This window comes from Vulpes lagopus, chromosome 8 (genome assembly GCF_018345385.1).
Source record: "Vulpes lagopus strain Blue_001 chromosome 8, ASM1834538v1, whole genome shotgun sequence".
In the NCBI taxonomy this organism is placed as follows: domain Eukaryota; kingdom Metazoa; phylum Chordata; class Mammalia; order Carnivora; family Canidae; genus Vulpes; species Vulpes lagopus.
Genome location: NC_054831.1, coordinates 82838101 through 82857074, shown reverse-complemented (window position 1 = coordinate 82857074; position 18974 = coordinate 82838101). Strand labels below are relative to the sequence as shown.

General features: G+C 45.8%; 1 protein-coding gene across 2 annotated transcripts in view; it reads right to left on the bottom strand.

The window, feature by feature from the left end:
- ADARB2 (adenosine deaminase RNA specific B2 (inactive)) overlaps window positions 1–18974 on the bottom strand; it is a 339341-nt gene that overhangs the window by 319884 nt on the left and 483 nt on the right. The gene's annotated exons all lie outside the window — the stretch shown is intronic.

The window sequence follows — 18974 nt, the reverse complement described above, 5'->3', positions numbered from 1 at the left end:
GTGTGTGGATGGTCCGTCAGGACCAGCTGATGGAGAACCAGATGCTTCGGTGAAACCTTAATGAAGTCCTTTTATAACCATCATATCCAATTAGTTACATATGCTCTCTTATGTTCCGGAGTCAAATAACCTATTTTTTTTTCTTCACACCCTGGTTGACTGCTTTGACTAGAAAACAAGAAGTCCATAACAGCCCTCTTTCTGTTTCCCCTTTTGCCTTGGCCACCAGGAAGACCAGCACTTCCTCTAACGCTCGGTAGTCAGATTATCCTCCCAAACTCTTCCATTCATTCTGGTCGTGTATTTTTATTTGCAGAGTCTCGCTGTGGGAGGATAGGATGATCATATAACCTTCTTTCTGAAAGTAAGTGGGGTTTAAGGAAGAAACAAAGACCACTAAATGCATTTTCTTTTCTATTTGAATAATAGATGTTGATTAGCTGATTGGGAAACTTTCAGGGATTATTTCATATTAAATGTAATAACATAATTCTTTTAAAACTGTGGCTGACAATTGACCCCAAAGATGTAGGAAATGTAGAGATGTGCAGGTATTGTTGTGCAGGTATCGTGGTATTGAAATTGAATAGCCTCCCAAGAGATGCTGAACGGGAGTCAAATCACTGCGCGGGAGGGTGACCCCACCAATGACTCACCACCCACTTCCCGACACTGTGTGTCTCATTTGTGCTTTGCTCTATTATTTTAAAAGGACTCCGAAAAGAAAGTAATATGATATTCTTATTTATAAGCAGTTGAAACTAAACAAGCCAGTTTTTTTTTTTAAATTTTTTATTTATTTATGATAGTCACAGAGAGAGAGAGAGAGGCAGAGACACAGGCGGAGGGAGAAGCAGGCTCCATGCACCGGGAGCCTGATGTGGGATTCTATCCCGGGTCTCCAGGATCGCGCCCTGGGCCAAAGGCAGGCGCCAAACCGCTGCGCCACCCAGGGATCCCTAAACAAGCCAGTTTTAAGCTAAAAGAGCATTTACTGGGAATAGGGAGGGAACTCGTAGAGTGACAGAGTCTGGGGAAGTGGAGGGAAGGGAGAAGATGCTCCAGAAGTCTCCAGAGCTGGGTGGTGGGACAGTGGGGCTGGATGCCTCCATCACCACTGGCCTCCCCTCTCCTCCAGATGATGGACAGAGCTCTGGACACCTTGCTGGACAAGGATGAACGTTAGTCGTGGGTTATGCTTTGCGGAAGCCCCTCCAGATCCATCGTCTGTGTGCTGTGTCATGTGCTAGTGCACGTGGAAGTGCCACCGTGGGCTACGTGGCTTCCACATAAAGGTGGCTTGGATTCTGAACAGATGATAGAAAGTCACCTGAAATCTCGTAGATAGTCCTCTAATATAGCTGGTGACAGTAATAAAGAAGGTATTAATGGGTCTAAAAAATTATGGTTCTGAGGAAGAAAATAGGTGTAGGGAAATTAAAAATCCTAATACAGCAGATTCCATTGTGAAGGAGCCTATGGAAAAGGTCAGCAGTGCTCAATTATTTGGACATTTCCAAAACTTTATCCCATGTAATGTTAATGTTAAGTGAGGCTTTCGCGTATGGCCCGCAAAAGTTAAGTTTAAAATGTTACACCAAAATTTTTAAAAATAAATCACACTGCCTGCTTCTCCTCGCCTTAGATCTTATCAACAAGCACTAGCTCTAAGAAGTCTTTCAGTAAAACAGTTTGTTAAATTTATAAAAATCAAAATATCCCAAGCTTAAAAAAAAAAAAAAAAAAGACCAAACCAAACTAAACCATGCATCTTGAACGCTGCATGAATCTCCCCATTTGGAAATTTTACTTTACTCCATTCCATAGGAGAAATGACGTGCTATAAAATATTGCCAAATTTATGATTCACAAATCTCTGAATATATTTATATCTCATGGATGACAAGGATCTGCTGAAGAGAGTATTATAATAAAATATTAGTTCCTTTAAAAGTTTAGAAAATAACCCTCAAGTTCACATCTGCCTTGGAGGACCCGGAGGTGTACTCGCACCTTTTGGGTTCCCACCAGGCAGCGCTCTCGAGATCCCACTGAGTGTGTGTCCTCACACTTTCATGTCATGCGTTCCTGACCCGCCTGTCTCCTGGCAGGACCGCAAATGGGCCTCCCCGCACAGGTGCACAAAGCCACACTTCCTGTATCTGCTTGACTAAGTCATGAGTTTTGTGTCAGTTTTAATTTTTCAAGTTTTCTGAACTCTTCTCATTTGCGGGCACAAATCGGGCTCATTTCTCAGTGATTTTGGAGCAGACACATCAACAGGTACATGTGATGGCGGTTGATGTCTGGCCACCATGGGCATGACAAGGGGCAGCGTTGGGGCCTGGGGGGCAGTGGCACCCTGCGGCGGCCCCACCCAACCATGGGCATCCAGGTCCTGCCCCAGGTCGTGTCCTCTGCTCCCCCACTGGTGGTCCTCCGTCCACTGCACTGACTCTCTGCTTCATCCCCATTCTGAGACTCTGTAAATGGTTCTGGTCTGTCTCAATATACACGCACACCAAGGATGGCTTTGAGTTGATTTTGTGAAAACCATAAAAAAATTAAATGCTGTCTTAGGCAAATATAAAGCAGGAACACCAAAGTCACAGATGGGTAAGTAATGCAGCTCGGGGAGGTGTAACAAAAAAGGGAAGGAGAAAAGAATGTCTTGTGGGGGGGTCTTTGGGAACTTAGCAGAATTATAATAATATTTAGTGCTGTTTCATAAATTCCGGGGCCTGTGAGTTCGACTGCCTAAATTGGAGAGCTTACAGGCATCATTCCTAAGTAGTCCCCCACTGCAGATGGACCCTGGCCCTACTCGGGCGGACCCGCCCTGTGTGCCCCGTGACTACCCTTGTCAGGAAATCATTGGTGGAGGCTTGACAGTCCACATGCAGGAAATTTTGGGACACCAACTAATCTAACAGTGAAGAAGAAGAGGAAAGAGTATAAAAGACAAGTAGATGAACAGTTGTATTTATTGTTTTGTTGCTGATTTTTTTTTTTTTTTGACTTGCATGTGCCTGGTGTGGATGCGTCTATCTGGAAGGTTATCAGGCTTATGGCATCTGTAACTTATCCTTAGGTGGGTCCACATTAGACATTATCCATTCGATGTTCCCATTCCTTTAATGAAAATGATCCCACAAATACTGTTCCACTCCGAAACTCTACAAGACCTGCAATGATCACAGCGGAGAGCCAAGGCAGTGCTCGCCCCAATGAAGGTAGCAAGGGATTGATGAACAGACCTACATCTCAAATTCCAGAGTTTTCCCTTCGTCAGCTTGGGGGACCCTCAGCAGAAGCCGGACCAGGACAGTAACTGATTCATTATTATCCAACTTGTGTAAAGAATTAAAGCCACTTAAAAAAAAATTAAAGCCACTTAAAAAAAAACAAATAAACAACAAAGCTACAAAGAAGAAGGAAATGGACCAAAATATTACAAGAGGTAAACGCTTACTCTGCTTTAGGGCCAAATAAATGTTAATGTGGATCTAAAAGAATTCAGAAAGAACAGGTATTAAAAACTAACTTAAAAAACACAAGGTTATCATCAGAGTATTTTCTAAATTTGGCCATGTATTGTTTTCATCTGGAAACATCAGTAGTTAGATTCCGCGACCGGGCTTTGCTGTTTTCATACTCGTAACACGAAGGGCAGAGGCCTTGCACACACATTTTAAGTCACTCGGATTAGGCGCAATTTTTGTTGTAAATCGACGGTGAGTTGGAAGACAGGTTTACAAATAAAGAAATTTATGCATGTGTATTACGCCAGCGGGACGTTCACAAAAGCCCAGTGAAGCCAGATATACTGCCCGCCACGTGTCGCCTGAGTCCCACGCATACGGTTGTTGAGAGGCTGCACCCTTGGTGGACTGGGCTCCACGTCCCAGGCTCAAGCCCCTTCCGCCACGATGCAATCTGCCCTTTATCATTTCTCAGCTCTCCCCTCTTCCCTGCTCTCTCGCCCCGTAGCTTCCCGAAGTAGCTGCTTATCTCTTTGGGTCCCACTTCCCTCATCCAACACGAAGCCGATGTTGAGTCTATGGTATCCTAGGATCCTGGTAAGAAAGGTACAGTGCGGATCCTACTCCACTTGGAAGAAGAGTGGTCAGTCCGGGGCTGAAAATGATCCTCCCCTATTGACTCCCCTTCAATCATGCGAGTTCACACTACGCTCCCTGATGCAGAGCCTCCCTCAGTCCATGTAACTGGCGGAGGAGCCGCCCCAAATCTCCGCTCGCTCTCTAAGTTCAGGCCGGAGGGGACGTACCATTCTCATTTCTGGGGAAAAGGGATCAAGATTCATAGATAAAATGTCACCAAGAATGAGTGAGTTGTCTACAGAGGAACTGGAAAAACAACAGAGATCCTGCCTGCGTGTGTCGAGGTGGAATGATTTTACAAGTAAGATTCTGAACAGAGGGCAGGAGTGATTTCCGAGCTTGTGCGCGGACGAGGTGTGTATGTATCTCGTCGTCTGCGTTACCGCCCCTTTGATATGTTGTGGGAGCTCACGGTGCTTCCTTACGAGGGTGTGTGCTTTCACCGTTTTGTGTTCCAGTTGGCATTTCCAGAATCGGTGCTCCCAGGGTGAGTTCAGATGTCCTCTTAACTATTCCGTCCTCAGATTTGTTTCTGGAGTCCAGATTTCATCCATTTACTCAGTGAATTTAAAACACAGCCTATATGTTTACCTGTGGCTTCGATGTGATTTTGACTTTGTTTCTCCAGCACAGAGTCTGAGCCAGCTTAATCTAGGAAATTGGAACAGCGAACTTATCCTTTACGCATGAGAGTGGATAAAACGCATCCTGTACACAAACACACAGAAACACACACACAAAGTAACGCAGGGTGTTTTCATTTTAAATCCAGACGCAGAATAACCCAAAAAAGTGCAAATAAATCTGATGAATTCATTCTATAATATCCAAATTTAGTTCCAGCATTTCACTGAATGAACAGTATGTTTTATTTTCATTGTGAAGCGTTAACTAATCTGAAAGTCACAACAGACAAGGTGCTTCATCTGCATACGGTGCAGTGTATGTGCAGCATGCCGGCTTCGTTTTTTTCCCATTTGTCTTTTGAGAGAATTTTAAAACGTCCTCATCTCTAATCTTAATTTGTGGTATTCCTTAAAAATTTTTTGCCTTATGCGACAATTTATTTGGGAATTTAATATGCGCACCGTCCTCATTTTGGAATACGTTTATTTTGGAATTCAATATACGTGCTACACAGGCGTCTAAAAACTGAAAATGCTGATGCCTGAGTTTGTTCAATGATCTCTACGGTCTCTTTAATCTTCAAATCAGAAAATTGTGTTACTGACACCACTTAAGCAAATGAACGCACAGTGGAAGATATGCAGACACAAATATTTGCATATGTGTGTATTTACATATATACAAACTCATCCACATCCACACAGTCATTAAGATGTTATGAGCTGGTTTCACAGTGAACATGGCACGTGGGAGACCTCCTTGGAGCCCTTTGCACCCAGCTCTGTGTTGCGGCTGTTACAGGCACCGGCCAAGCTGCTTCTGAGAGTTTCCCCAGGAGGACCCCCGGGGGCTCAGGGAACGCGGGCTCAGTGCGTGGCCCACCCCCGCCGGTGCGTGGAATCCCCCCGACCTAGGGCCCCGCGCTGCCACCACAGCACTTCCGTGGGCTTTCCGTTCCACCCCCGGTGATGGTGCCTCTCGCCCAAGAGCAGCTGACTGAGGACCCAAGCTCCAGGTTCTCTCACTCCTTAGCTTCCCGAAGTAGCTGCTTATCTCTTTGGGTCCCACCTCCCTCATCCAATACGAAGCTGATATTGAGTTGATGGTATCCTAGGATCCTGGTAAGAAAGGTACAGCGTGGACCCTACTCCACTTGGAAGAAGAGTGGTCAGTCGGGGCTAAAAATGATCCTCCCCCATTCACTCCCCTTACAATCATGCTAGTTCACTATCAGAGGGGAGGAGACGAGGAAACAAGGCAGGATAAGGTCAAATTCACTGAGCTTTGTACCCTCACGTCAGCTGACAACACTCATGGCAAATCCTGGAGAAAAACAGTCTGGATGCTATTTAATCAAATCTCTTTTAGCCCAACTATACGAGTGTAGATCATCCACTGGAGATATCATGGTTCACATGCTGGAGATATGACGGTCATGACACGGAACCCATGGATTCTCTGGCCTGCACAGAGGCAGACGTGGTGTTTCTGGAGAGGGGGCTCTGAAAACCCATGGAACCCTTAGCTTTCAGAAAATATCTCTGAAAGTGAATAGAATTGTTCTTTTCTGTCTGTTATGGGCTGGATTATGTGCCTGGATTATGTGCCTGAATGTGATAGACTCCTAACCCCGAGGATCTCAGAATGAGCCTGCATCTGGGGACAGGGTCTTTAGAGAGGTGACTAAGGTAAGACGTGGTCACTAGGATGGACCCTGATCCAGGTTGACTGGGGTCCTCATAGGAAGAGGAGATGAGGACACAGACATGTGCAGAGGGATGACCGTGTGGGGACACGGGGAGGGACGGTGTCCGCATGCCCAGGACAGAGGCCTCGGGGACACCTGTCCCACCCGCCCGGACCGCGGGCTCCAGCCTCCAGGACGTGAGGCAGTGAACATTTGTTGAAGCTGCTCCATCTGTGGTGCTTCGTTACAGCAGCTCTAGCGCACTCATACACTGGGATCTACATGTTTTTGTATAGTTATTTTGACTAATGAGTACCCTTCCTATTCTAAAGTTTCTTTAAAAAAATATTTTATTTATTTTATTTATTTATTTGAGAAAGGGAGAAAGCACAAGCAGGAAGAGGGGCAGAGAGAACAGGAGGAGCAGACTCCCTGCTGAGCAGGGAGCCCAACTCGGGGCTTGGTCCCAGGACCCTGAGACCATGACCTGAGCTGAAGGCAGATGCTTCACCCCACTGAAACCCTCAGGATCCACAGCTCTTCCTATTCTAAATTTTATCTTAGAACTTTATTTATAGGTCACCTAAATATGACACTGTGTGAGTACATATATACGTACACACACGCATGTAAGTGTTGGTGATGTCTCTGCATTCTTGTGTGAAACTTAAATATTTTCGGATGGAGAGGATTTTGATACTAGTGATAAGAACCTCAATATAAGCAGTAACATTTTAGAGTGGAAAGAAACGAGTCGAGGCTATTTAGGGAAACAGATCAGCTCGGCCTAAACACTCAAAGAAGAAAAGTCCAAAGGAGTCAAGGGCAGCTGGACTTACGGATTTCCTTAACCACCTGGATTAAGGATCAGACGGTTTCCTGGTGGAGAAGCGTGGATGCTAATGTCAGCTTTCTGCTGGCTTCAATTTTATCAATTCCCACTCTTATTGTTGCCCTGATGTTTGAGTTTGGAAACGTTCCCAAGTCTCATGATAGATAAACATCTAGACCTAATGACTGCAGCCAGCATCACTGCCGCCGACGTCAGCAGACAAGTAAGTAGGACGCACGGATGACTTTTCTCTTCCAGGGCTCCAGCGTGGGCATGGGTTCCGCACACATCCTGCTTCGTGAATAAGGTTGAGACAGGAACGGAGGCGGAGGGACAGAGATAACTCCAGAGGTCTCTAATAGGTGAGAGTCAAGAAAGACCAAGAATCAAGCCATCTGCACAGAGGCGAGCGGGGGACAGATTCAGCGGCCCTCTCTTCTTCAGGACATGGTCTGTGTCCACAGTATTGAGTGGACACGGCAGTGGGAACAGCTTCTAGGACTATTCGGTTGAGATCTATGTCCTACTTTGCAAGACCTCCAGGCAAAGACCTGCCATCCTTGTCACAAAGAGAGCCAAGCTGCATCATGAGTTAGATGCCATGTTTGCTTTGTTTCTTAGCCTTGGTGCTGGACTTTTGCATTACACAGACACACACAATGTGTGTCCTTAGCAAGGAGGACAGAGCTGGACTTTTGTGAGCCAAGTAGCAAGATGGTGGCTGAGTTCTTGGGCAGCGCCTGCACCTTTATAGAAGGAGGAGCTTGGCACCAGTTACAGGTTTGGGAGAGTCAGGGACAGACATGCACCCTCGAGGCAGAAGGTGTGGCCTGGTGTGCAAGCTAGAGGCCCAGGAGAGAGGCTGCTGAAGAGTCAGGGCCACGGGACACCCTGCTCCGGGGGCCTGCTCCCCGAGAAGCATCTTTGGAGTTTGTATGGGCCTCAGGGGTTCATGTCACCCCATCCACACAAATAACCCACAAGCACACCAATCATCGGTGTAGCTGGGTTGACAAATGATACAGATGTGCCTCCCGAGCTCTCTGGAAGGGGGTTTTGTAAGCTATTTCTTCCGTGTGGACTACAAAGACGCCAGAGCCAAGTGAGATGTGCTTCCTGACTCTTTCAGGACATCTTCAGAGCTTTTGTTACTGCTTAATCCCTGCCATTTACCATGGTGGCCGACATATAAAGGTGTCCCATAAATGTTTGCTGCGCGAATAAATTCAGATTTACATAGCAACAACTTCAAGGTAAGTCAGACAGCAGCCTTTACAAAGTTGCAATCTAAATCTAATAATTGATTCTACGGCAACCGTTTATTGATGGTGTACAATGAGATAGCCACTGTCCTGATTTATGGGAACACAGCTCATCGAGGCCCCCACACCCAAAGTCTCTACACACACAGAACGATGCCTGCCACTCACACCAGCAGGTAATTCCACGTCATCCTCCCAGGGATGGCTTCGGAGCATTACCCCACCTCTGTCGCCCATGGTTTGTTCCTTTATGTAAATTGGTACAGCTCATATGGTCTGTATACAATCCCCTTAGAAAATGTTCCTTCCTACTATCCTGTCTTGATTATTTCTCTAAGCAATTCTTATTTCAAAATCAAAAATCCATTTTCTCAGTGGGTTTTAATTGAGTAGCTATTACGTTTTGACATTGTGGGGAAATAAAACCCTTCAAACCTGGAGGGGTTTATATTTTAATGAGTTACTTTTCACACAGGAGTTTCACTTGATGTAATACAAGAAATATAATAGGAATCCAACAATTTTGTAAAGAATACAATAATATTTTGCATTGAAAAAAAATTTCCCATAGAGCCTAATAGTGCGTTAGGGTCTCGATGGTGTATTTTTATTCTGTGCTTTTATTCTGTTTTTATTCTGTATTTTTAATTTCATGTTGGTATGTGTGTATCCCCAAATACAACATAATCCTGGAGACGAGGACTATGCCAACTGATTTTTTGGTGTGTGTTTTTAGTTCGTAGCTCTTTGCCCATAATGAAGACATGGTCCTTCCATCAGATACAGCCGTTGTCTAAATAGACATAAAATGTTGAGGGCAAACCTGCAAGCAGAGCAAAACTGGGTGCCCCACACTTTTACGTCAAGGGCCCTTTCTGTTTCAGAAGGTACAGAAGAGAAAATGTAGGAAGGTGCGCTCTGATGGGAGCAGAGGAAGGAAGGGAAAGAGGTTATTGTCCCTCTGTCTTCCTGTCTCTGTCATTCTCTGGTCATTGAGATCTCATCCAACCACGTGGTTTATGTTTCCCTCTTGTTTTGTGATGTGAGACGATATTTTGGAACTTTACAATGAACGAGCGTTGACCTCAGGACCAGAAAGCGTGGTCGTCAACCAACGGCATTGTTTTTTACGCTCTCTCTCAAGGAGTCTGTGCTCTCAGAAGTTTACTCAGGATTTTTGTTTTCTGTACACGATTTTATAAATGCCCATCTAAAAAATGTGCGTATACATTTATACATAAATGTGTGTGTTTTGGAGTCAGATAATCTTTTAATATTTCGATATCTATCCCTCGTTTTGACAAATGCTTACGTGTGTAGTGGACCCGTGAGTAACATCGGGGTACAGGCGCCAACCCCTGTGTGGCTGAAAATCCACGTATGATGTCTGAGCCCCCCCCCCAATCTAACTACTAAGGCCTGCTGTTGACAGGAAGCCTTATTGATAACGTAACGCAGCGTGTACGTTGTACGTATTGAATACTATATTTGCGCAATAAAGCAAGCTAAACAAAAGAAAACGTCGTTAGGAAAATCGTAAGGAAGAGAAAATAAACTTACAGGACCGCCCTGTATTTATGGGAAAAAAACCTGTGCATGGGTGGGCCCTTGGGGTTCAAACCCGCATTGTTCGAGGGTCAGCTGTGTTTTAAATCCAGTCTCAGCCATCTCTACATATGGCTTCCGTGTATGAGGAATCTACCAAAAACACACAAGTGCAATTTTTTAAATGACTTGAGTTCTATCCATTATCTACACACAAAAGCCCAAATCATAATTTAACTTCCCTTACAAATTGGACGAAAAAATTCAGGTGATTACATAAAATTATATGAACCCTCAAATTTGTTAGATCTAAAATAAGGATCATCCTAAATGCTTGGTAAGTGAACATTTCCCTGAGTTTCAGTCAGAACCCAACAGACGCCCGTCTACAGATGCTGACGGAGCACGGATGTGAGGACCGAGCACACGTTTAGCACACGGCAAGGCCACCTGCCCAGGGCGCTGTGTCTGCCCCCAGCACTGTGTCTTTCATGGGCCAGCAAAGCAAGGGGACCCCCACTCTGCTGCCTTGGGTTTTTTTTTTACAAGCTACTGATTATCCTAGGATTTTTCCCTGGGAGTATAGCAATGATTTCTAGTCCAAATTTACTTTTTTCTTTAGGAGGAAAATGAGCAGCATCGAGTCATTTGAATAAAAAAACAAAACAAAACATATCCTTGAACCATACGTTTGTAGTGAAAAAGTCACTTCCTGTTGTGACTCTGCTGGAATCTGGGTTGTCCCTTAAAAACTTTTGTCTCCAGTGTTAGTAGGGAGGCTGAGGCACATGTAAAGGTACCCTTACGTCAGTGGTCGAACTCGGCCCTCTATGTTTTTATCCACCCAAGGAACAGTAGAAGGGGGTATTTTTAAATATTTTTTCGCTGCACACCCAAATTTAGAGAAGTCTTCTTTTGTTTGAAGGGTGCACGTCAGACATGTCAGACCTCCTGAGCTCCTGCACGTTTGCTGCCTCGGCTCTCGGGTCCCACACGGTCCGGGTGAGAGAGAGAGAGACAGAGAGAGAGCGAGTTTCCTTTAAGGACACGATGCTTTCACAGCCCCGAGCCTAATGCAAGTGGAGCATCTGTTACCGCCAGGGTTGAGTGAACCCAGCCAGACTTGGGGTGCAGAGGAGGTCAGAATCTATTTTGCTGACGTTTCTGTCATGTTTATTAAATTGCACTTTTCCAAAAGCAATTAAACTTTTAGGAAATACTGCATTAATTTTAACGAGAGGGAATCTGGGTACTTCCGATGGACTCAGACTGATAAAATCTGTTTTTTAATCAATTGCTGGGGTCCCAGGCATATGCTCTGAGCTGGTTTATTATGATTTCCGGGTCCTGCCTTTCAGGAACAGTAGCTCCCCCACTTTTTATTGTTTTTAAGCCCAAAAGGGGGCTCCGCTCGGGTTTGCATTTTCAACGAGTCACAGGTCCAGTTTCAGAGAGCCGGGTCCCCTCCACCCTGTTTTAAGGCCACATCTAGAAAGACGTATTTGAGACACCGTGTCAGACACTGCAAAACGACGAGGCCGTCTTCTATCTCTCGGCTGTGGGAAACAAGAGTCAGGGGTTTCATCCGAAATAAATGGAGCAGCAAAGATTAATTAAATCTATAAGATTCTCCTGAGCACATCCTGGTCAAGGTATTTAAAAGAACACTTCCTATTATGTGCAAATCACCCAGAAGTATGGGGCTATCATCACTCAGGTGTAAGATTCACTTCTGCATAGTAGAGACTCCAGAAAAAAGTGTTTACTAATAAATTCTGAGTAGTCTCTGTTTTATTTATTTATTTATTTTGACCAAATGGTGAAGCAACAGCACCAGATAGAAACCTCGATCTCTTTCATTAATAAGTTCTCCGTGGGTGCTGTGACAAACACGCTCAGTGGGACGAATGCAAGCAGACTCTGGCTAAAGTGAGCAGGTGCTTACCCTAGAAATAATAACTGTCCTGGTCCACCTTTTGTCTACACTGCTGGACTTCGCTCCCTAATCCCTCAGAGATTTTGATCCTCCTGGGAGTGGAGACAGAGCTGTGCCTTTCGGCTGGAGGCCAGCTCCTGGGAATCGTCACGTTGGAGCAGGATTAGCGGCTGCACATGCGGCCACTCTGGCCATCCTCACACTGGATGCTTGGCCGAGCCACCTTCGCTCCTGCATTTCAAATGGATACAGCACAGGAGGAGCGTTCACCGCCTCACCTCTTAGGGAGTCAAGAGAGACCATCTCAGAATCTGGGAGCCAACTGAGCGTTTATGTCATAGGTCCCTTCCATCCTAAACCTAAACACTACTTTTCTTTGTTTATCTAAATGGTGTCTTTCCCGGACACTATTTCTTTTTTCCTTTTATTTTTTTCTTTTTTTTCTTTCTTTCCGGACACTATTTCTTAATCAAACGTAAAGTCCCCTCCTCAGCATAAATATAAAATTGATGTTACCTGTTGGCTATTTTGTGAGATTTAAAAGGTAACATTAACTATTGATGATTTTTATGATTTGAAACAGGTAATATAATTCTGTGTGTGTGTGTGTGTGCATAATGCAAAGAGGACGTTCACTAGCTGCTCTCTTACAGAAACCAGATACTAATTGTATTCATTTCTCATCAATAAAATAATGAAATCAACTTGTTTTTTTGCTGCCCTTCATATGCAATATCTGTAAGTAGAATAAAACATGAGTAAATGCCCACAGGGTATGGAGAAGACCCAGATATTCAGATTAAGGTTTTTCCCCCCCCCCCAAATATTTATCACTCTTCAGAAAACAAAAACAAAAACAAAAACAACACCTTCTGTCTTTGCAAGGGATCAGGCTTACTTTTGGGAAAATTAGAGATCTCTTAAGGAGCAAATCTATCCATTTGTAGGTTGTGATAGTTTGATGTGGTTCCTGGGAAGCTCACCCACTCCTCACTGTGCAGTGGGGACAGGGGCTGTAAGAGCTGCGTGCGCCAGGGCCTTCCCGAGACGGAGCCGGTCAAAAACCAGGCGCAATGGCCTCTGCACCCCTCTCTTTAGAAATAAAATAAACAGATCAATGTAAGTTTAATGACGGAGGGAGCATGTGTTGGGCCCATGCAGGGGCAGGAGTCTCTCACAAATTTCTAGACGTGCCTTCCTTCCCGTTTCCTAAAGCCTCACGGAGCGTATCAGATTTACACGTGGTCAGGAATTAAACAAATGCTCTCCTCTTTCTGAAAGTAACGTCCCTTTATTGGATAGTGGTGCGTTCTTAAGTGAATTGCAGTATATTAACGGCTAGGAGGAAACAATTCTCTTTGCCTAGCGGACGATTTAACGGCATATACTTCTGTATTTCAGTGGGAGGAAAAACATTTTAATTGAAGAGATGGGGTTAATTCAGGTTCACTCTATTTACAGATACTTAACAATGTGAATTCAGACGGGGCACTGCTGGGCTGTTTTTCCGCGTAATGCAGAGCCGCATGGTTAGCGCTATCACTCAATAGTTGAAATATTTTGTGAAGGACATCGTGCTTTTCATATTTCGCTTGGCCTTCGCCTTTTTTTTTTTTTTAAGTTTAGAAATGGCTCTAAGAAGTGCTTCTAAAATCTTGCTTTTACTACGTGGAAATCTATCCTTTTAGAAATCTTCTTTGCTGGTAATTAAGAGCCCAATTAGTCAATGCAGCATCTATTTAGAAACAACATATTTAAATGACGAAGAGCAGAGTAGTATAATTATTTTTGGTCTTACGAATTGCTTAGAATTGCTCATGTCACTAAAACACCAACATTCATTCTCCAGCATTTTGGATAAAGAGGCAGGCAGACGTAGAGAACGCTCAAAGGTTTCAACTGTCTGCACTGTGCATGCAGGCGCACACAGGCACAACCACAAGCACATATGTGGTTTTTAAATTGGACACTGAATGCTTTCGGAGCCTGAGTTATCTTCCCATGCTTCCAACAAGAAAAATACAATTTCCTCATTCTGCATTTCCTTACATAATGCTCTTCTGGGACAGCGCTTCAGCAATCGCTGGATCACCCCTATTTAGATACGGATACACGAATGTCACATTTTCATTCTAAATTCAAGTTCACTCATCATATCTAATGCCCTCGAAGCAATCTCAAATTACTGCTTGTGACACGGGTCACCAAAAACCAGAGGTACTAACACAAATTTTAAAGAGAGAAGGGGGGGGGGCAGGAAGCCCGACACAATTAGACGATGGCGAACGGTTTAATCAATTTAGTTTTATCACGACATCCAGTCGTTCCTCGGGAGCTGTCAGCAGCGGGCGGGCGGGCTCACGGGGACGCGTGGCGGTGGCACTGCGCCGTGTCCCCACGGCCGGGGTGAGGCTCACCCCCCGCACCTGGGCGCCCTCTGGGGAGGAAGAGCCCCACAGCCTGCCCACCTCATCCTTGACACACTCTTTCTATTTCATTAATTTTTCATGGAATCCCGTTTCACCACAAGCCTGCGTCTGTCGTCCATCTGCTGCACTTACTCTGCTCCTTTTGCCAACTTTTTATCCGCATTTCACAACACGCGGCGAGCAGCCCGCGCTCCTGCTCTGGCCGGGATCCCTCGCCTGACCTCTACAGAGCAACACCCCATGTGGCCATTTCCAAAATTCACCTCCGATCTCCTGAAACTCTCGGTAACCCATCACCCTGCAACAATAGCGAGATCTCAAGTGTTAGCTTATTTTGCTGCTGAATGTCTTAAAAAAAAAAAAAAAGAAAAGAAAAAGAAAAAGAAAAAGAAAGAAAGAAAAAAAAGAAGAAAAAAAAAAGAAAGGTCATGTGCTGATGACCGAATCCAATTTGCCGACTTAACAAATGATTGTTTATAGAGCATTTCACAGAGTTTTCTCAAGTTCCTTCCCCTTCTGTGTCTGGTGACTGAGGCCCCGGCTCAGAACCCTGTCCTCCTGTCTACCTCTGGGAACGAGCGTCCTGATGCATCTCCAAATAGGTTTGCATCAAACAAAAAACAAAAAACAAAAAACAAGCTTTTAAAAAAATTTCCACAAACTTGAGTCACTTTGATACGTTGTAGGAGCTCACAGTCCAACACTCAAGATATTTTATTTACAAAATGCATTTCATGCTGGTGCAGAGCTTCCTGTAGGACAAGCACACCCACGGAAGAGAGAACTGCACGCAAACACAACAGAACGCAGCTACTACTTCAATGATTAAAAATGCGCCTGTGAAATCCCTCGGACACGTTGCCCGAAATGCAGCCGATGGTGGAGAGATTACCTGATCGAATCTGAAGTGATCTATCTTCATAGATCCTACCGTTTCCATCAGTTCCTGCCTCTTATTCCACCTGGCTGAGTGGGCACAAAATCCCAAATAACCTTAAACCTTTAACCTTCATTATTTTGGGCCACAAGACAGATCCTTGACAATATTCACGCATCCAAGTTCCTGTCTCGCATGAGAGACGCTGCCCTAAGCACCTAACACACACTTGGTCGTGCACAATCGCCTCGTAGGATTCCACGCGGAGCCACCAAATAAAGGGCTGCCTCCAGGAGCCCCCCAAGCAGCGAGCTCCGCGGGTACTTAGCAGATAAACAGACTCCACAAACTACTAAGCGCTGCCGGTATCTCCTGACACGGAGCTGACACGTCTCCCACGTGTGACCCGGCGTGTGAGCATCCTGTATCGTCACATGTGGAGAAATTACACGGCTTCCTCGTCCTTTACACTGCTGTTGTCTTTTTTTTTTTCCCCTTTTTTTTCTTAGCTGCCTATTTTTCTCCTACTGGAAACTCAAATTTTGACACTGTTTCCCTGGTACAGAAAATGTAAATCATTCGTAAATAATTTTAAAAGAAAGTCCTGACTAAAAAGTAACAGAGAGGAAATGCAGAAATGCATCATCCTGGGTCCTGATGAGAGAGTGGGAACACATGGGTGGGTGTGTGGGTTTTTCCTCTGAGCATCTCCTTTAAAGTTTATCTGGGGAACAAATGCAGGTCCCAGCAAGTTAATACTTGGGACTAAGTTTTTTCAGTTTTCACATTTTTTTTGGATTCTTAAAGACATATCCTCTCCCCCGTGTGCTATCGGGACTATAAAATACTGATTACAGGAAAATATTTTATTTCTGAGGCCCTGGATCACACCTAAGAGCAATGAGAGCCCTGGATCAATCCCACACTTAAACTGTAGCTACAGTTTTTTTTTTTTTAATTTCAAAACCCATAGAGTATGTTGACAATAATAAGTGAAATAAAACAAAACAAAACAAAACAAAACAAGATCATATCAAAGCCGTGTTTGGAGTTTGCACACAGAATATGGACAGCTTTGCACAGCCCGGGAGCTAAAAGTTATGGTGGAGCCTAAAAAATCACCCTCGTTGATTAGAATAGGTGGAAAAATGTGTTCCGCTGGCAGATCGGGGCAACATTTATCCTAATTTAGTTATTCCCGTATGAGAAGAGCCCCCGTTAGTGCCCACGGAGCCTTCTCCAAATTCCTTAACAACCATCCATACACACGTGGATTCTAAATCGTGACAAATAGAGTTTTCATAACTGGTTGGGCTTCAGAGCCGAGGCCAGAGCCGGCCAGATGGGAGGCCATCCCATCCCACGGCTGTTGTCGAGACCCATGACTGTTAGAGCATGATTTAAATCTACCATTTTTCTTGGTACAAGAGAAAAACAAGGATCTGTAATAATTAGGAATTGCACATCCACTGACCTATTCCCAGCAAGTGCAAATCACAGTCTGACGTGCCCCACGGTCGCTATGCTTTCTTTTCATCGCCTCACTCACATTTATATTACTAACTTTTCCCTAAGAAGTGAGTATTAGTGACTTGACTCTCCGACCCCGGTAGCAGGTGCGCAGGAGGCTTCACCCCCACCCGTGTATCTCCGAGGCGTTGGAATTAGCACACGCGTGCCCGCGAGCCCTTCCCCTCCTCAGTTTTGGGGTGTGGAAATGAGGGGACTTGGTCTATTCCAAATAACCAAGGCATACAAACATCTCATCTAGAGATTTCACTCTGATTTGTTGTCAGTAAGTTTATAGCAAAGGAAGTCTTCCTTCAGATTCCTTTTTTTTTCTCCCCAAAATTGGATGTTTTCTAAGCCAGCACGACTGACATTTAAAGGTAAGAAAAATGAATTTGGAGAAAGGCACCAGCATCCATCAGCTTGCATTTTATTTCTGTGGAATGCTGTTTTATGGTGAAACAGGAGTCCATAGTCCAACATTTTAATATTCAAAATAGACTAAAGGGAAAATATTACTCAATATTCAACATAAAGGGAAAGTATTACTAAATATTCAAAATAGACTAAAGGGAGGTCTTGGGAAACACAACCACTTACGATTTACAAGGCAATGTTTCCTTTTCTCTTCTTTTAAAAGTTATATTCATTATTAATTAAATTCGGTGCCTACCCCCCCCTTTATTGCCACTTTCAGCTGGCATTGTTTTGGAAGGCACCCACAGATCCGTGTCAGGATGAGGTTTTTCAGGTAACAGACTGAGCAGCAGCTCTGAGTTACACCAGAATCTCCGGGTCCCCCCGGTTGGGAGCCCTCTGGGGGGCACGGTGTCAGCCACCCCTGCTCCCCGCGGTCCTGACACAAAGCCGTCAGCGGGGACCTTGGACGTCGGCCCGCGTGTCTCCAAACCGCCTGGATGGTTTCTGTTACTGGAAGAAGCCGGGGGTGTCTGAGAGCAGTGGGGAGAGCCATGTGTCAGAAACTTAGGGCAGGCCCTGCAAATACAGTGATTTCCGGGCAGGGCGAGCCACCGCCACCGTAGCCGACAATGCACCCTGCCGCAGAAAACTGGAAAATCTGAGAGATTGGGTCCTGTCTGGTGTCTGCCCCACTGTTCTGCAAGGCTCTGTATTCACTCTGTTATTATTATTATTATTGTTTTATTAATCAGCGCATCTCAAATAATAATAAGAGCCGAACTTTCTCCGGTGGACTCATCACGGGGAGCTGCTGATAACAAGTTCCTCTCCGGGAAAGAAAGCGAGCGGCGCCGGCAGCTCGGGGCTCGCCCCGTGGACTGCGTGCAGGCTCCAATGGCATTTCAGGGCATTTCCCCTGGGCCCCCCGCGGGAAGCTCTGGGCTGCTGATGGAACGCACTAAGTTCGGGGCGGCGGTCCCCGGAATATCGGGGACGGGCCGGACGCGACAGGGAGTCAGCGGCAACCTGTCACCCGGCTGCTTTTCCTCCCTTTCTGCTTTGCAGGGTTTTGCCGCCAACGAGCCGCGGTCCCTATGTCTCTTTCCAGGTTTTAATTTCTGCTCATCCCCCCCCACCCCCCACCCCCGGGACCAGCCCGTGCTTCCCGCGGGTCCTGGTGTTTATGGAACAACGGGTACCAACCAGACTAAGTAGGAACTGTGGGCCAATTTGGAAACGTGACGGCCGGGGCTGTGCCCACTCCTTCCTCCGAGACAATTTGGATGGAGGCGCTGGCACCGGGTCCTGTCCCTGTTTCTGGGGCTGCTGGCTTAAGTGAGTGTTTCCTTTGGCACCGCGTGCTAATGTCGCCTCGGAGAGGGTCAGAGGCAGAGCCGGGCTGCGGAGCGCGAGCCAGGGAGGGGACCAGGGAGGGGACCGTGCTGCACTCCAGGGCACGGCTGCCCCATCCTTGGTCCCTGCCTGCCCTGCTCCCCGGCTGCTCGCAGCCCGGCTGGGCTGAGCCCGCGGCTGTCTTGTCCGCTGCGCGCAGTCCCCTCTGAGCTCGAAGAAGCCCCCCGGCCCTTTACAAAGGGATCGGGACTCCTGCGCGCTCTGCTTCGAACGGACACCCCCCAGCACCCTGCACCGAAGCTGCTGAAGGGGGGGCACGACCCGAGCAAGGCAGAGAAGAGTGCAGTTAGTGGAGGCAGCATAGAAAGCCAGGTCC